The sequence below is a fragment of the Nicotiana tomentosiformis genome, chromosome 3 (assembly GCF_000390325.3).
Source record: "Nicotiana tomentosiformis chromosome 3, ASM39032v3, whole genome shotgun sequence".
In the NCBI taxonomy this organism is placed as follows: domain Eukaryota; kingdom Viridiplantae; phylum Streptophyta; class Magnoliopsida; order Solanales; family Solanaceae; genus Nicotiana; species Nicotiana tomentosiformis.
The window spans coordinates 146,292,910-146,302,668 of NC_090814.1; the positions used below are offsets into that span (position 1 = coordinate 146,292,910).

The 9,759-nt window shown below is 38.3% G+C and overlaps 1 long non-coding RNA gene across 1 annotated transcript; it reads right to left on the reverse strand.

Annotated features, from left to right (window-relative positions):
• Positions 1–6,624: 6,624 nt before the first annotated feature.
• Positions 6,625–8,712, reverse strand: LOC138906904 (uncharacterized). Its single transcript, XR_011414530.1, has 2 exons — positions 8,525–8,712; positions 6,625–7,064 (listed from the first exon to the last, which is right to left on the reverse strand). It is a non-coding gene; the product is annotated as an uncharacterized lncRNA (long non-coding RNA).
• Positions 8,713–9,759: the final 1,047 nt, after the last annotated feature.

Below are 9,759 nucleotides of genomic sequence, written 5' to 3' on the forward strand. Positions count from 1 at the left end.
AGTTCAAACCCTCTTTGGGTTTTTTTGTGGTTATATTCATTGATTATATCTTGATTTACTCCAGCAGTCGAGAGGAGCATGGGCAGCATCTTCGGAGTGTGCTTTAGACTTTGAAGAATAATCAGTTATATGCCAAAATTTTCAAAATGCGAGTTTTGGTTAGAATCAGTTGTCTTTTTGGGGCATGTTGTATCGGCAGAAGGCATGAAGGTGGATCCTAAGATGATTGAGGCTATTCAGAATTGGCATAGACCTACTTCAGTTATAGAGATCCGGAGTTTCCTAGGTTTAGCAGGTTATTATTGTCGGTTCGTGGAAGGGTTTCCATTTATAGCAAGCCCATTGACCAGACTTACCCAAAAAGGTGTTCCTTTCAGGTGGTCAGACGAGTGTGAGGCGGGCTTCCAGAGGCTCAAGACAACTTTGACTACGACACTGGTATTGGTGTTATCCACAGGTTCGGGATCTTATATAGTATATTGTGATGCATCTCGTATTGGTTTGGGTATGGTATTAATGCAGGGTGTCAAGGTTATTACATATGCTTCGTGGCAGCTGAAGGTTCACGAGAAGAATTACCCTGTTCATGATCTAGAGCTGGCAAACATTGTTCACGCGTTGAAGATTTGGAGGCACTATCTTTACGGCGTACCATGTGAGGTATTCATTGATCATCGTAGCCTACAGTATCTGTTCAAACAAAAGATCTCAATTTGAGGCGGAGAAGATGATTGGAGTTGATGAAAGACTATGATATCACCATTTTTGTATCACCCCGGAAAGGCCAATGTGGTGGCCGATGCTTTGAGTAGAAAGGATGTGAGTATGGGCAGCCTTGTGTATAATCCGGTTGGTGAGAGGACGTTAGCTGTAGAGGTTCAGACTTTGGCTAATCAGTTTGTGAGGTTAGATGTTTCAGAACCCAGTCAGGTTCTAGCTTGCACAGTCGCTCGGTCTTCTTTATATGAGCACATCAGAGAGCGACAGTATGAGGATCCTCATTTACTTATCCTTAAGGACACGGTACGGCACGGTGATGCCAAACAGGTTGTTGTGGGGGAGAATGGAGTTCTGCGAATGCAGGGTCATATATGAGTGCCTAATGTGGATAAGCTTCATGAATTAATTCTGGAAGAGGCCCACAGTTCCAGGTATTCTATTCATCCAGGTGCCACCAAAATATATCAAGATTTGCGGCAACATTATTGGTCGAGGAGAATGAAGAAGGATATAGTTACATATGTAGCTCGGTGCCTGAATTGTCAGCAAGTTAAGTACGAGCATCAGAGACCTGGTGGTTTGCTTTAGAAAATAGAAATTCATGAATAAAAGTGGGAGCGTATCACTATAGATTTTGTTGTTGGGCTCCCACAGACTCAGAGAAAATTTGACGCAGTTTGGATCATTGTGGACAGGTTGACCAAGTCAGCACATTTCATTCCAGTGGCAGTTACCTATTCTTCAGAGTGGTTAGCTGAAATTTATATTTGTGAGATTGTCCGCCTTCATGGTGTGCCCATGTCTATCATTTCTTATCGAGGTACGCAGTTCACTTCGTACTTCTGGAGGGCTGTACAGTGTGAGTTGGACACGCGGGTTGAGTTGAGTACAACATTTCATCCACAGACAGACAGACAGTCAGAACGCACTATTCAGATATTGGAAGATATGCTTCGCGCTTGTGTTACAGACTTTGGAGGTTCTTGGGATCAATTCTTTCCACTTGTGGAGGTGGTTATAATAATAGCTACCAATCGAGCATTCAGATGGCTCCATATGAGGCATTATACAGAAGGCGGTGCCGTTCGCCAGTTGGATGGTTTGAACCGGGAGAGGCTCGGTTGTTAGGTATCGATTTGGTACAGGATGCCTTAGATAAGGTCAAGGTTATTCAAGATCGACTTCGCACAGCTCAGTCTAGGCAAAAACATTATGCCGGCCGTAAAGTTCGTGGTATTGCATTCATGGTTGGAGAAACAGTATTGCTTCGGGTTTCACCTATGAAAGGTGTAATGAGGTTCGAAAAGAAGGGCAAGTTGAGCCCTAGGTATATAGGACCCTTTGAAATTCTTGAAAGGGTGGGGGAAGTAGCCTATAGGTTTGCATTACCACCTAGTTTATCAGCGGTTTGTCCGGTGTTTCATGTATCCATGCTTCAAAAAATAATGGTGATTCGTCCCATGTGTTAGATTTCAGCTCAGTTCAATTGGACAAAGATTTGACTTATGAAGAGGAGCCGGTAGCTATTCTGGATCGGCAAGTTCGCCAGTTGAGATCAGAGAGTTACCCTTCAGTTCGAGTGCAGTGGAGAGGTCAGCCTGTTGAGGCAGCTACTAGGGAGTCCGAGTCCGATATGCGAAGTAGATATCCCCACCTTTTTACCAGCCCAAATACTTTTCTATGTCCGTTCGAGGACGAACGGTTATTTTAGAGGTGGAGAATGTGATGACCCAAAAGGTCATCTTATGTTTTAGAACTCGAATCTGCGCTCTTAAGCCTTAAAAATCTTATTTTTACCTATCTCGATTTGCGTGCGTAGTCCGGGCAGGTTTTCGGAAAGCTTTTATGTTGAAAACTAATAAAAATATGAATATTTGCCTTAAAAGTTAATTTATTTGTTGACTTCGGTCAACATTTTTGGTAAACGGGCCCGATCCATGCTTTGACGGTCCCGATAGGTCCGTATCGAATTATGGGTCCTGAGCGTATGCCCGGAATCAAATTCGGAGGTCCCTAGCTTGAGGTGTGAATTTTTGATAAAAATTAAAAGTCGGAAAATTATTTATTTTTAAGAATTGATTGATATTTGGCATTGTTAGTATCGGATCCGTATTTTGATTCCGGAGTCCGATAAAGGTTCATTATGATATTTAAGACATGTCTGTGAAATTTGGTGAGAAACGGAGTTGATTTGACGTGATTCGGACGTCCAGTTGAGAAAATAGAAATTTTAAAGTGTTCTTGAGAATTTCATTTGATTTGGTGCTAAATTCGTAGTTCTAGCTGTTATTTTGGCGATTTGATCGCGCGAGCAAGTGCGTATGATATTTTTAGACTTGTGTACATGTTTGGTTTGGAGCCCAGAGGGCTCGGGTGAGTTTCGAATAGGCCATGAGATGTTTTGGATTTTGAAAATCTGGTATTTTGCTGCAACATGTGTTCTGGCATGTCCTTCTTCGCGTTCGCAAAGGTACTCTGGCTGAAATTTTGCTGCAGCAGGTGTTCTGGCTGAAATTTTCTTCTTCGCGAATGCGACCAACTACTCGTGAACGCGTAGTGTTAGGCACACCTGGGGGAGAGTCGATCGTTCCTTCATCACGAACTCGAGCAATGTCTCGCGAACGCGAAGGCCATGGGGCGGGGGGGTGGTAGCCTACGCTTCGCGAACGCGACAGTGCTCTCGCGAACGCGATGAACACTGTCGCCCAGCACTTAACAGAATCCAAAAATGGGATTTTAGCCAAAAATTCATTTTTTTCAAAAACCAAACGGTGAGAGGCGATTTTTCAAGAGCCATTTCTTCCCCAAATTGTTGGTAAGTGATTCTAAACCATTTTTTTTCAATTACCCATTACATTTCTTGAGTTATCAACTAACAATCTAGAGTTTTCATGGTAGAATTAGGGGTTAGGGTAGAAACTAGAAATTTCGAAAATTTGAGGATTTAGACCCCAATTTGAGGTCAGATTCTAAACCTAATTACATATTCGGGCTCGGGGGTGAATGGGTAAAATAATTTTGGTCCGAACCTCGGGTTTTGATCAAGCGGGCCCGGGATCGATTTTTTGACTTTTTGGAGGAAACTTTGAGAAATTTAATTTGTGAAATATAATTGATTCCTATAGCAATATTTGATATTATTGAGTCATTTTTTAATAGATACGAGTGGTTTGGAGGTGAATTCCAAAGGAAAAGCTGTGATTCAGAATTAAGTGGCCTTCGGAGCAAGGTAAGTGTCGTATCTAACTTTTGCTTGAGGGAATAGGTATTATGTGTTCATTTGCTACGTGTTTGGTTGTTAAATACGATGTATAGGTGAGGTGACAAGCATCTATGCTTCGTTGTCGAGTCATAGCATACGAGTGAAATTCTATTCTTGTCTATTTTGTAGCCTTAAATTCTACTATCCATGCTTAGCGGGTTATTTGAAATGTTAGGTGACTCATATCTGGTTTCACTGAAATTGGTAATTTTCGAATATTGACTCAAGGTTGAGATTATATTGTGCTATTGATTATGGGTAAAATACTAGCTTCTTTGTGATACTTTTATCTATCTGTTGTTATTGATTCTATGATTTGTGAGGAGGAGTGTAAAGCACGAAGGGTGATGCCGTGCATGCATTATTTATATTGTAAGGAAGAGTGTAAAGCACAAAGGGTGATGCCGTGTATATTATGAGAGGTTTAAAGCACGAAGGGTGATGCCGTGTATATTATGAGAGGTTTAATGCACGAAGGGTAATGCCGTGTCGTTCTATTTATTTATTTGGTGAGGTTGAGAGTAAAAGGACGAAAGGTGATGTCGTACCATTCTATTTATTCATTTGGTGAGGTTGAGAGTAAATGCACGAAGGGTGATGTCGTGCCGTTCTATTCATTTATTTGGTGAGGTTGAGAGTAAAAGCACGAAGGGTAATGCCGTGCAGTTTTCCTTGCTATTTTAATTACTCAATTCATTTAAGGATTTTCGATTTAATTCTGTCTTTTCATTATTCTCACTCTTTATGCCGTATTCCCCCACTATATGTCCCCTACCTATTATTTCTGCGTTATTTCTTTATTTACTATTGTTGCCACTAGCATGATTATATTGTTCAGGTTATATGTGGGTGTCTTGTCCTAGCCTCGTCACTACTTCGCTGAGGTTAGGCTCGACACTTACCAGTACATGGGGTCGGTTGTACTGATGCTACACTCTGCACTTTCTGTGCAGATTTTGATACCGGCTCAGGTTGATCGAGATTTTGTTATTGGTCCGCTGTCCGGAGACTCAAGGTAGATCTGTTGGCGTTCATAGACCTTGAAGTCCCCGTCTATCTTTTATGCCCTACTGTTTTTCTTTTTTCATTCAGACAATTGTATTTCTTTCAAACTATTACTTGTAGTAAATTCTAGTATGCTTGTGAATTATGAATTCAGATCAGGGTGGTAGTAATTGATACAGTTTTATAATATTTCGTACTTATTATATTTCATCTTAGTTAATTATTCTTATTTACTGAATGGAAATAAGGAATTGGTTTAATAATTTTCTAACATTGGCTTGTCTAGCAAGTGAAATGTTAGGCGCCATCACGGTCCCGTCGATGAAAAATTTCAGGTCGTGACAGTTGTTCCTCCTCTCAATTCTCATTTGAAACTGGAGTACTTAACACTTATATTCTACTAGAAAGGCAGAAAGGCAAATATGAAATTTCTACTAGAAATCAGTGCTAGGTTGAGCAACATTGCCACCATGGTTCCAAACGGTGGAGCAGATGATGAAAATACACCACATTTTTTTAAAGTTAGATTATAAGTTTCATAGATTTTCATTTTGTTTTTATGAAGATCAAGGAATCTTACTTTCTACTTCTCTGTTTTTGTTTCAGCTTCACTGCCAAAACTGCCAGGAACTGTCAAAAAGACAATGCGTCTATATCAGCGAGAGTGTCCAGCAGCCGTGACACAGTTAACCATGTTATAAGAGTAAAACAAACTCCTAATTTTATCCTTGTTTAATTAGACGCTCCAACTTTGTTTCTCATCTCTCTAAGTTTCTCATATTCAGTGCAAAAAGTGCAAGAAATATGGGAATGTGACGTTGACTCCGGGATATGGGAGGCCGTTCACAGCAGAGGACTCAGAGAGCGGAGCTTATGCTCCACTCATGCTCTTCGACTGCGATGAGATGGATCCTAAAGGATACGGGTTCAATGGCAGCTGGAAACTTACTACCGTAATTTCCACCTCCAATTTCATAATATTTGCACCACACTACTAAAATTCACTTGTTTACCGACGCAAATTACCGACGGACGTCCCTCGATAACAAGGTTGTACCGAAGGAAGTCCGTTGGTAAGTGGTAGGTAGGTAAAACTTTTCTCGGTAAAATAAATCGACAGAATCTGTCGGTAATTACCGATGGACCCCATCGGTATATTTCTGACAGTAGTTTGTCAAATAATTTTACTTACCGACGGATATCTGTCGGTATATTATAAAATAATATAATATTAATAATATCAATACCGATGGATATCCGTCGGTAAATTAAAAATAATAATTTAATATTACCGACGGATACCATTGATAAATTTAGAATTTTAATTTAGCAATTCAAAAATTAAAAATATGAATAAATTTATATTCCGATGGATATCCGTCGGTATTTTCAACAAAATTTGAAATTTTGGTTCAAGTCTACCGACGGACTCCCTCGCTAATTAAGAATTATAGATTGAAAATGAATAAGTATTTCGACGGACTCTGTCGGTAAGTCCCTCGGTAAATCTGGTACATTTTTTGCCGGGAGTGCCTATTTTTTGTTGCACCACCTGCCAACCAGAATATTACAATAGACCTACCAGCCAGAATATTACAATAGACCTGCCAGCCAGAATAGTACAATAGAAATAGAAATGCAACCACAATAAAACTCAACTTAACAATAACAAAAGTTTATAAACTATCCAAACATCCAAATTATCCCATCAAACATCAAAACTATCCAACCAAACTTCAAAATGTAACATTCAAAGTTAACATCCAACTAAACAACAATCCAACCAAACATAAAATCACTCCTCATCTTCGGATTCCCCCTCATATTCTTCATCATTTATATTATTTCCATCACTTTCATTATCTTCATAAATGTGGCTTTTTGGCGGAGAACAGGGCAGGCCGATTAAATGGTTCACTTGAGCCTTGAGGGAGTCGATGTCATTTCTAAGTGCGTCTCTAATCTTCTCTTCATGCTTTTTTTTCTCGTTCATCCGCATAGTTCCTAGAAAGTTGTCGAATCGTTCGCCGCATCTCCTCAAGGTACTCATTTTGTACGGTGACGGATATCCCAATACCTCTTAATCTACAAAAAAGAAGTGGAAAAGATACACAAAGAGTTAGAATTGAATAATTCAGCACCTATTGAATCATTGATGATATCACTATTGTTTGGCATAGACAAGATCAATGTTTGATTTCACCACTAAATGTTCATTAGGGTTATTTCAAAATGATAAATAAATAACATAGTAAATTGGAGCTAAATACAAAACAAACATGGACAGAAAAAGGAAATGATTAGGGGTTTGGTTCTTTAAGCCGATTATGGTAGATAGGAATCAAGAAAGTATGGGGAAAAATATTTTTGTCCTACCAACTACCATCAAAATAAAGCCTTAGAATTCAATCTTCTAAAAAGGCACAGAAATAGTACTAACAAACTCATTTTGTCTTAGCTCTACTCCCTTTCCAGAAAAAAGCCTGCTCCTTTTGTCTCTTCCCTCTATGAGTCATAATAAATAATTCTTTTTATTTGGGTAAATATTTTAGATCAAATGCCTCTATCCACCTGTCATTCTCTATAAATACCTCTAGTTATAAATACCGGAATTACCCTCACTCACCACAAGGATATCTAAGCTAACAAACTCACTTGTCTTACACCTCCCATACTTGAGAAAAGTTAACTTATTTCATCCTTATAGACATTCTGATAATTGAAATTTATAGAATGTACTATCAAACAGAGTCTTCGAATAACAGATGATTAAACAAGTATCCCAATTAGAAACAGTTGGCATTACCATCATAAATATGAGGCAATTCAAAAATTTGCTTTCCGTTTGGGAGAAACGATAATGAAATCAATTATCTATCTTTAGAAGGTGCATATGCATCAGGAACAATTTAAAAAGTGCATGATAATTTCTCCAACCTGTTACAATTTGACATAGTAGAGTTGAGTGATTGTACTTGATAATCCTGCAACCTATCTACCTAGATGTTATACGTGATTTATGACACATTTGTCTCCTATTAATGAAGTCCTAAAGTTACTTCTCATCGTGAGATGAGATTAGCATGGATTTACCAAATAGCAAACCAAAGATAATCTTCAGCTTCAATCTGAGAGCTGTAAATTGCATTTCTTTAAAGGTCCCCATTGTTTTTACTTGCAAGTCAGTTTTTGCCATAAATCACAAAATTCTGTACTATGCTGAACTAAAGAAAATACCTTTGCTGCGATATCTACATAATAAATAAAAACAACCATCACCATTTCAGAAAGGAAATCAGCAAACATTATCAATAATGAAAGGTCAAGTATCCACATTTTGCAAGAGCCTAGTGTATGATAATACATAGAAGCAGAAACTCTAAAAAAACTCCACCTGGTTGTACACAAATTATTATTGCAGTCAAGATTCTAGTACTAAAAAATTGCCTTTGATTATCACTAAATAAGAATAATCAAAATTTCCAAACATACAAGAACCACATCCGACAAATCTCCACACTAAGCGAAAGTATATACCTTGTAGTCCACACGCAAGGCGATGAAAATTGCGCTCGGAGGAAAGGTCGTATGCTTTACCCTTATACATGCCTCCAACTACGTTCAACCATAATGAGAGAGTTTCTTCCTCCGATGGCATGATTGGATGGCCTTGCTCATCGGTCGACTGACTCCTAGCGAGCTCTTCCACTTCTTATTTATACCGATTCTACATTAAAGTCCAATTATCACTCTTGTTGCCAATCAAAACTAGAGTAACTTTTTACACCCCTAAACAAGTAGAAGGCATTCAAAAGCTTTTTAATTGCAAAGATGATCAAAATATATACAGAAAAAAAATATTGATAACTAAGAGAGGATTACATTGACAAAAGAATCAAATTGACGGACAAAATCTGTATTCCTCCTAATCCATCTCCTATAAGCCTCCATAACACCAGAATTCCTCCCAAAAAAATGAAACACTGCTCTAATTTTGAGATTTAGGACAGAAATAATTCAAAAATGGAAAGAAACAAAACTCACCGAGATAAAGTTGCATGAAGGTCTTAGTAGGGTTTTGCTCTTTTGCCCAATTCTTAGAATGGCAACGGCACCGTTCAAGTCACAGCCACTGCATTATTTCTCTTTACCCAGTTGAAATGGAGCCAAAAAAGCCACATTAACACCAACCACCGCTTCCGCCGCTGCGAGTCTCCTTCGTCTACAGCTGATAACCACCTCAATACACCCCAAGCTCCAAGTAGAAGAACAAAGACAAGCTCCCATTAGAAGAAGAAGAAGAAGAGCGGCAAAAGGAGAAAAATGTGTTGTGGAATTTAGGGCCAAGAAAGAGTGTAATGAAGGTGGGGTTAGAGGCTGAAACGGCGCCGTTAAGAAAGAGGTAAACCACCCAATAATCTTAATTATTAAATGCTTTAATTCCGTGTTGTGGAATTTATGTGTAATATTTAAGTTACTGAAAATATTATGCCCATAATTGTAATATTTTCAAGCTAATGTAGTAATTAGCAAGATGTGATCAATTATTTTATTACTCCCTCCCATCCACTTTAATTGAGTTTTTAGATGTTTTAACATGTATTAAGAAATTCATCTTTTAGCATTAATTAATAATGAAATTGACCATGAAATATAAATAACCATGATAAAGTGTAATTCATCTTTTAGCATTAATTAACAATAAAATTACTATTAATAATTTAAAATAAATCATAAGCTAATATAATTATTAATTTACAAGCTAATTACTA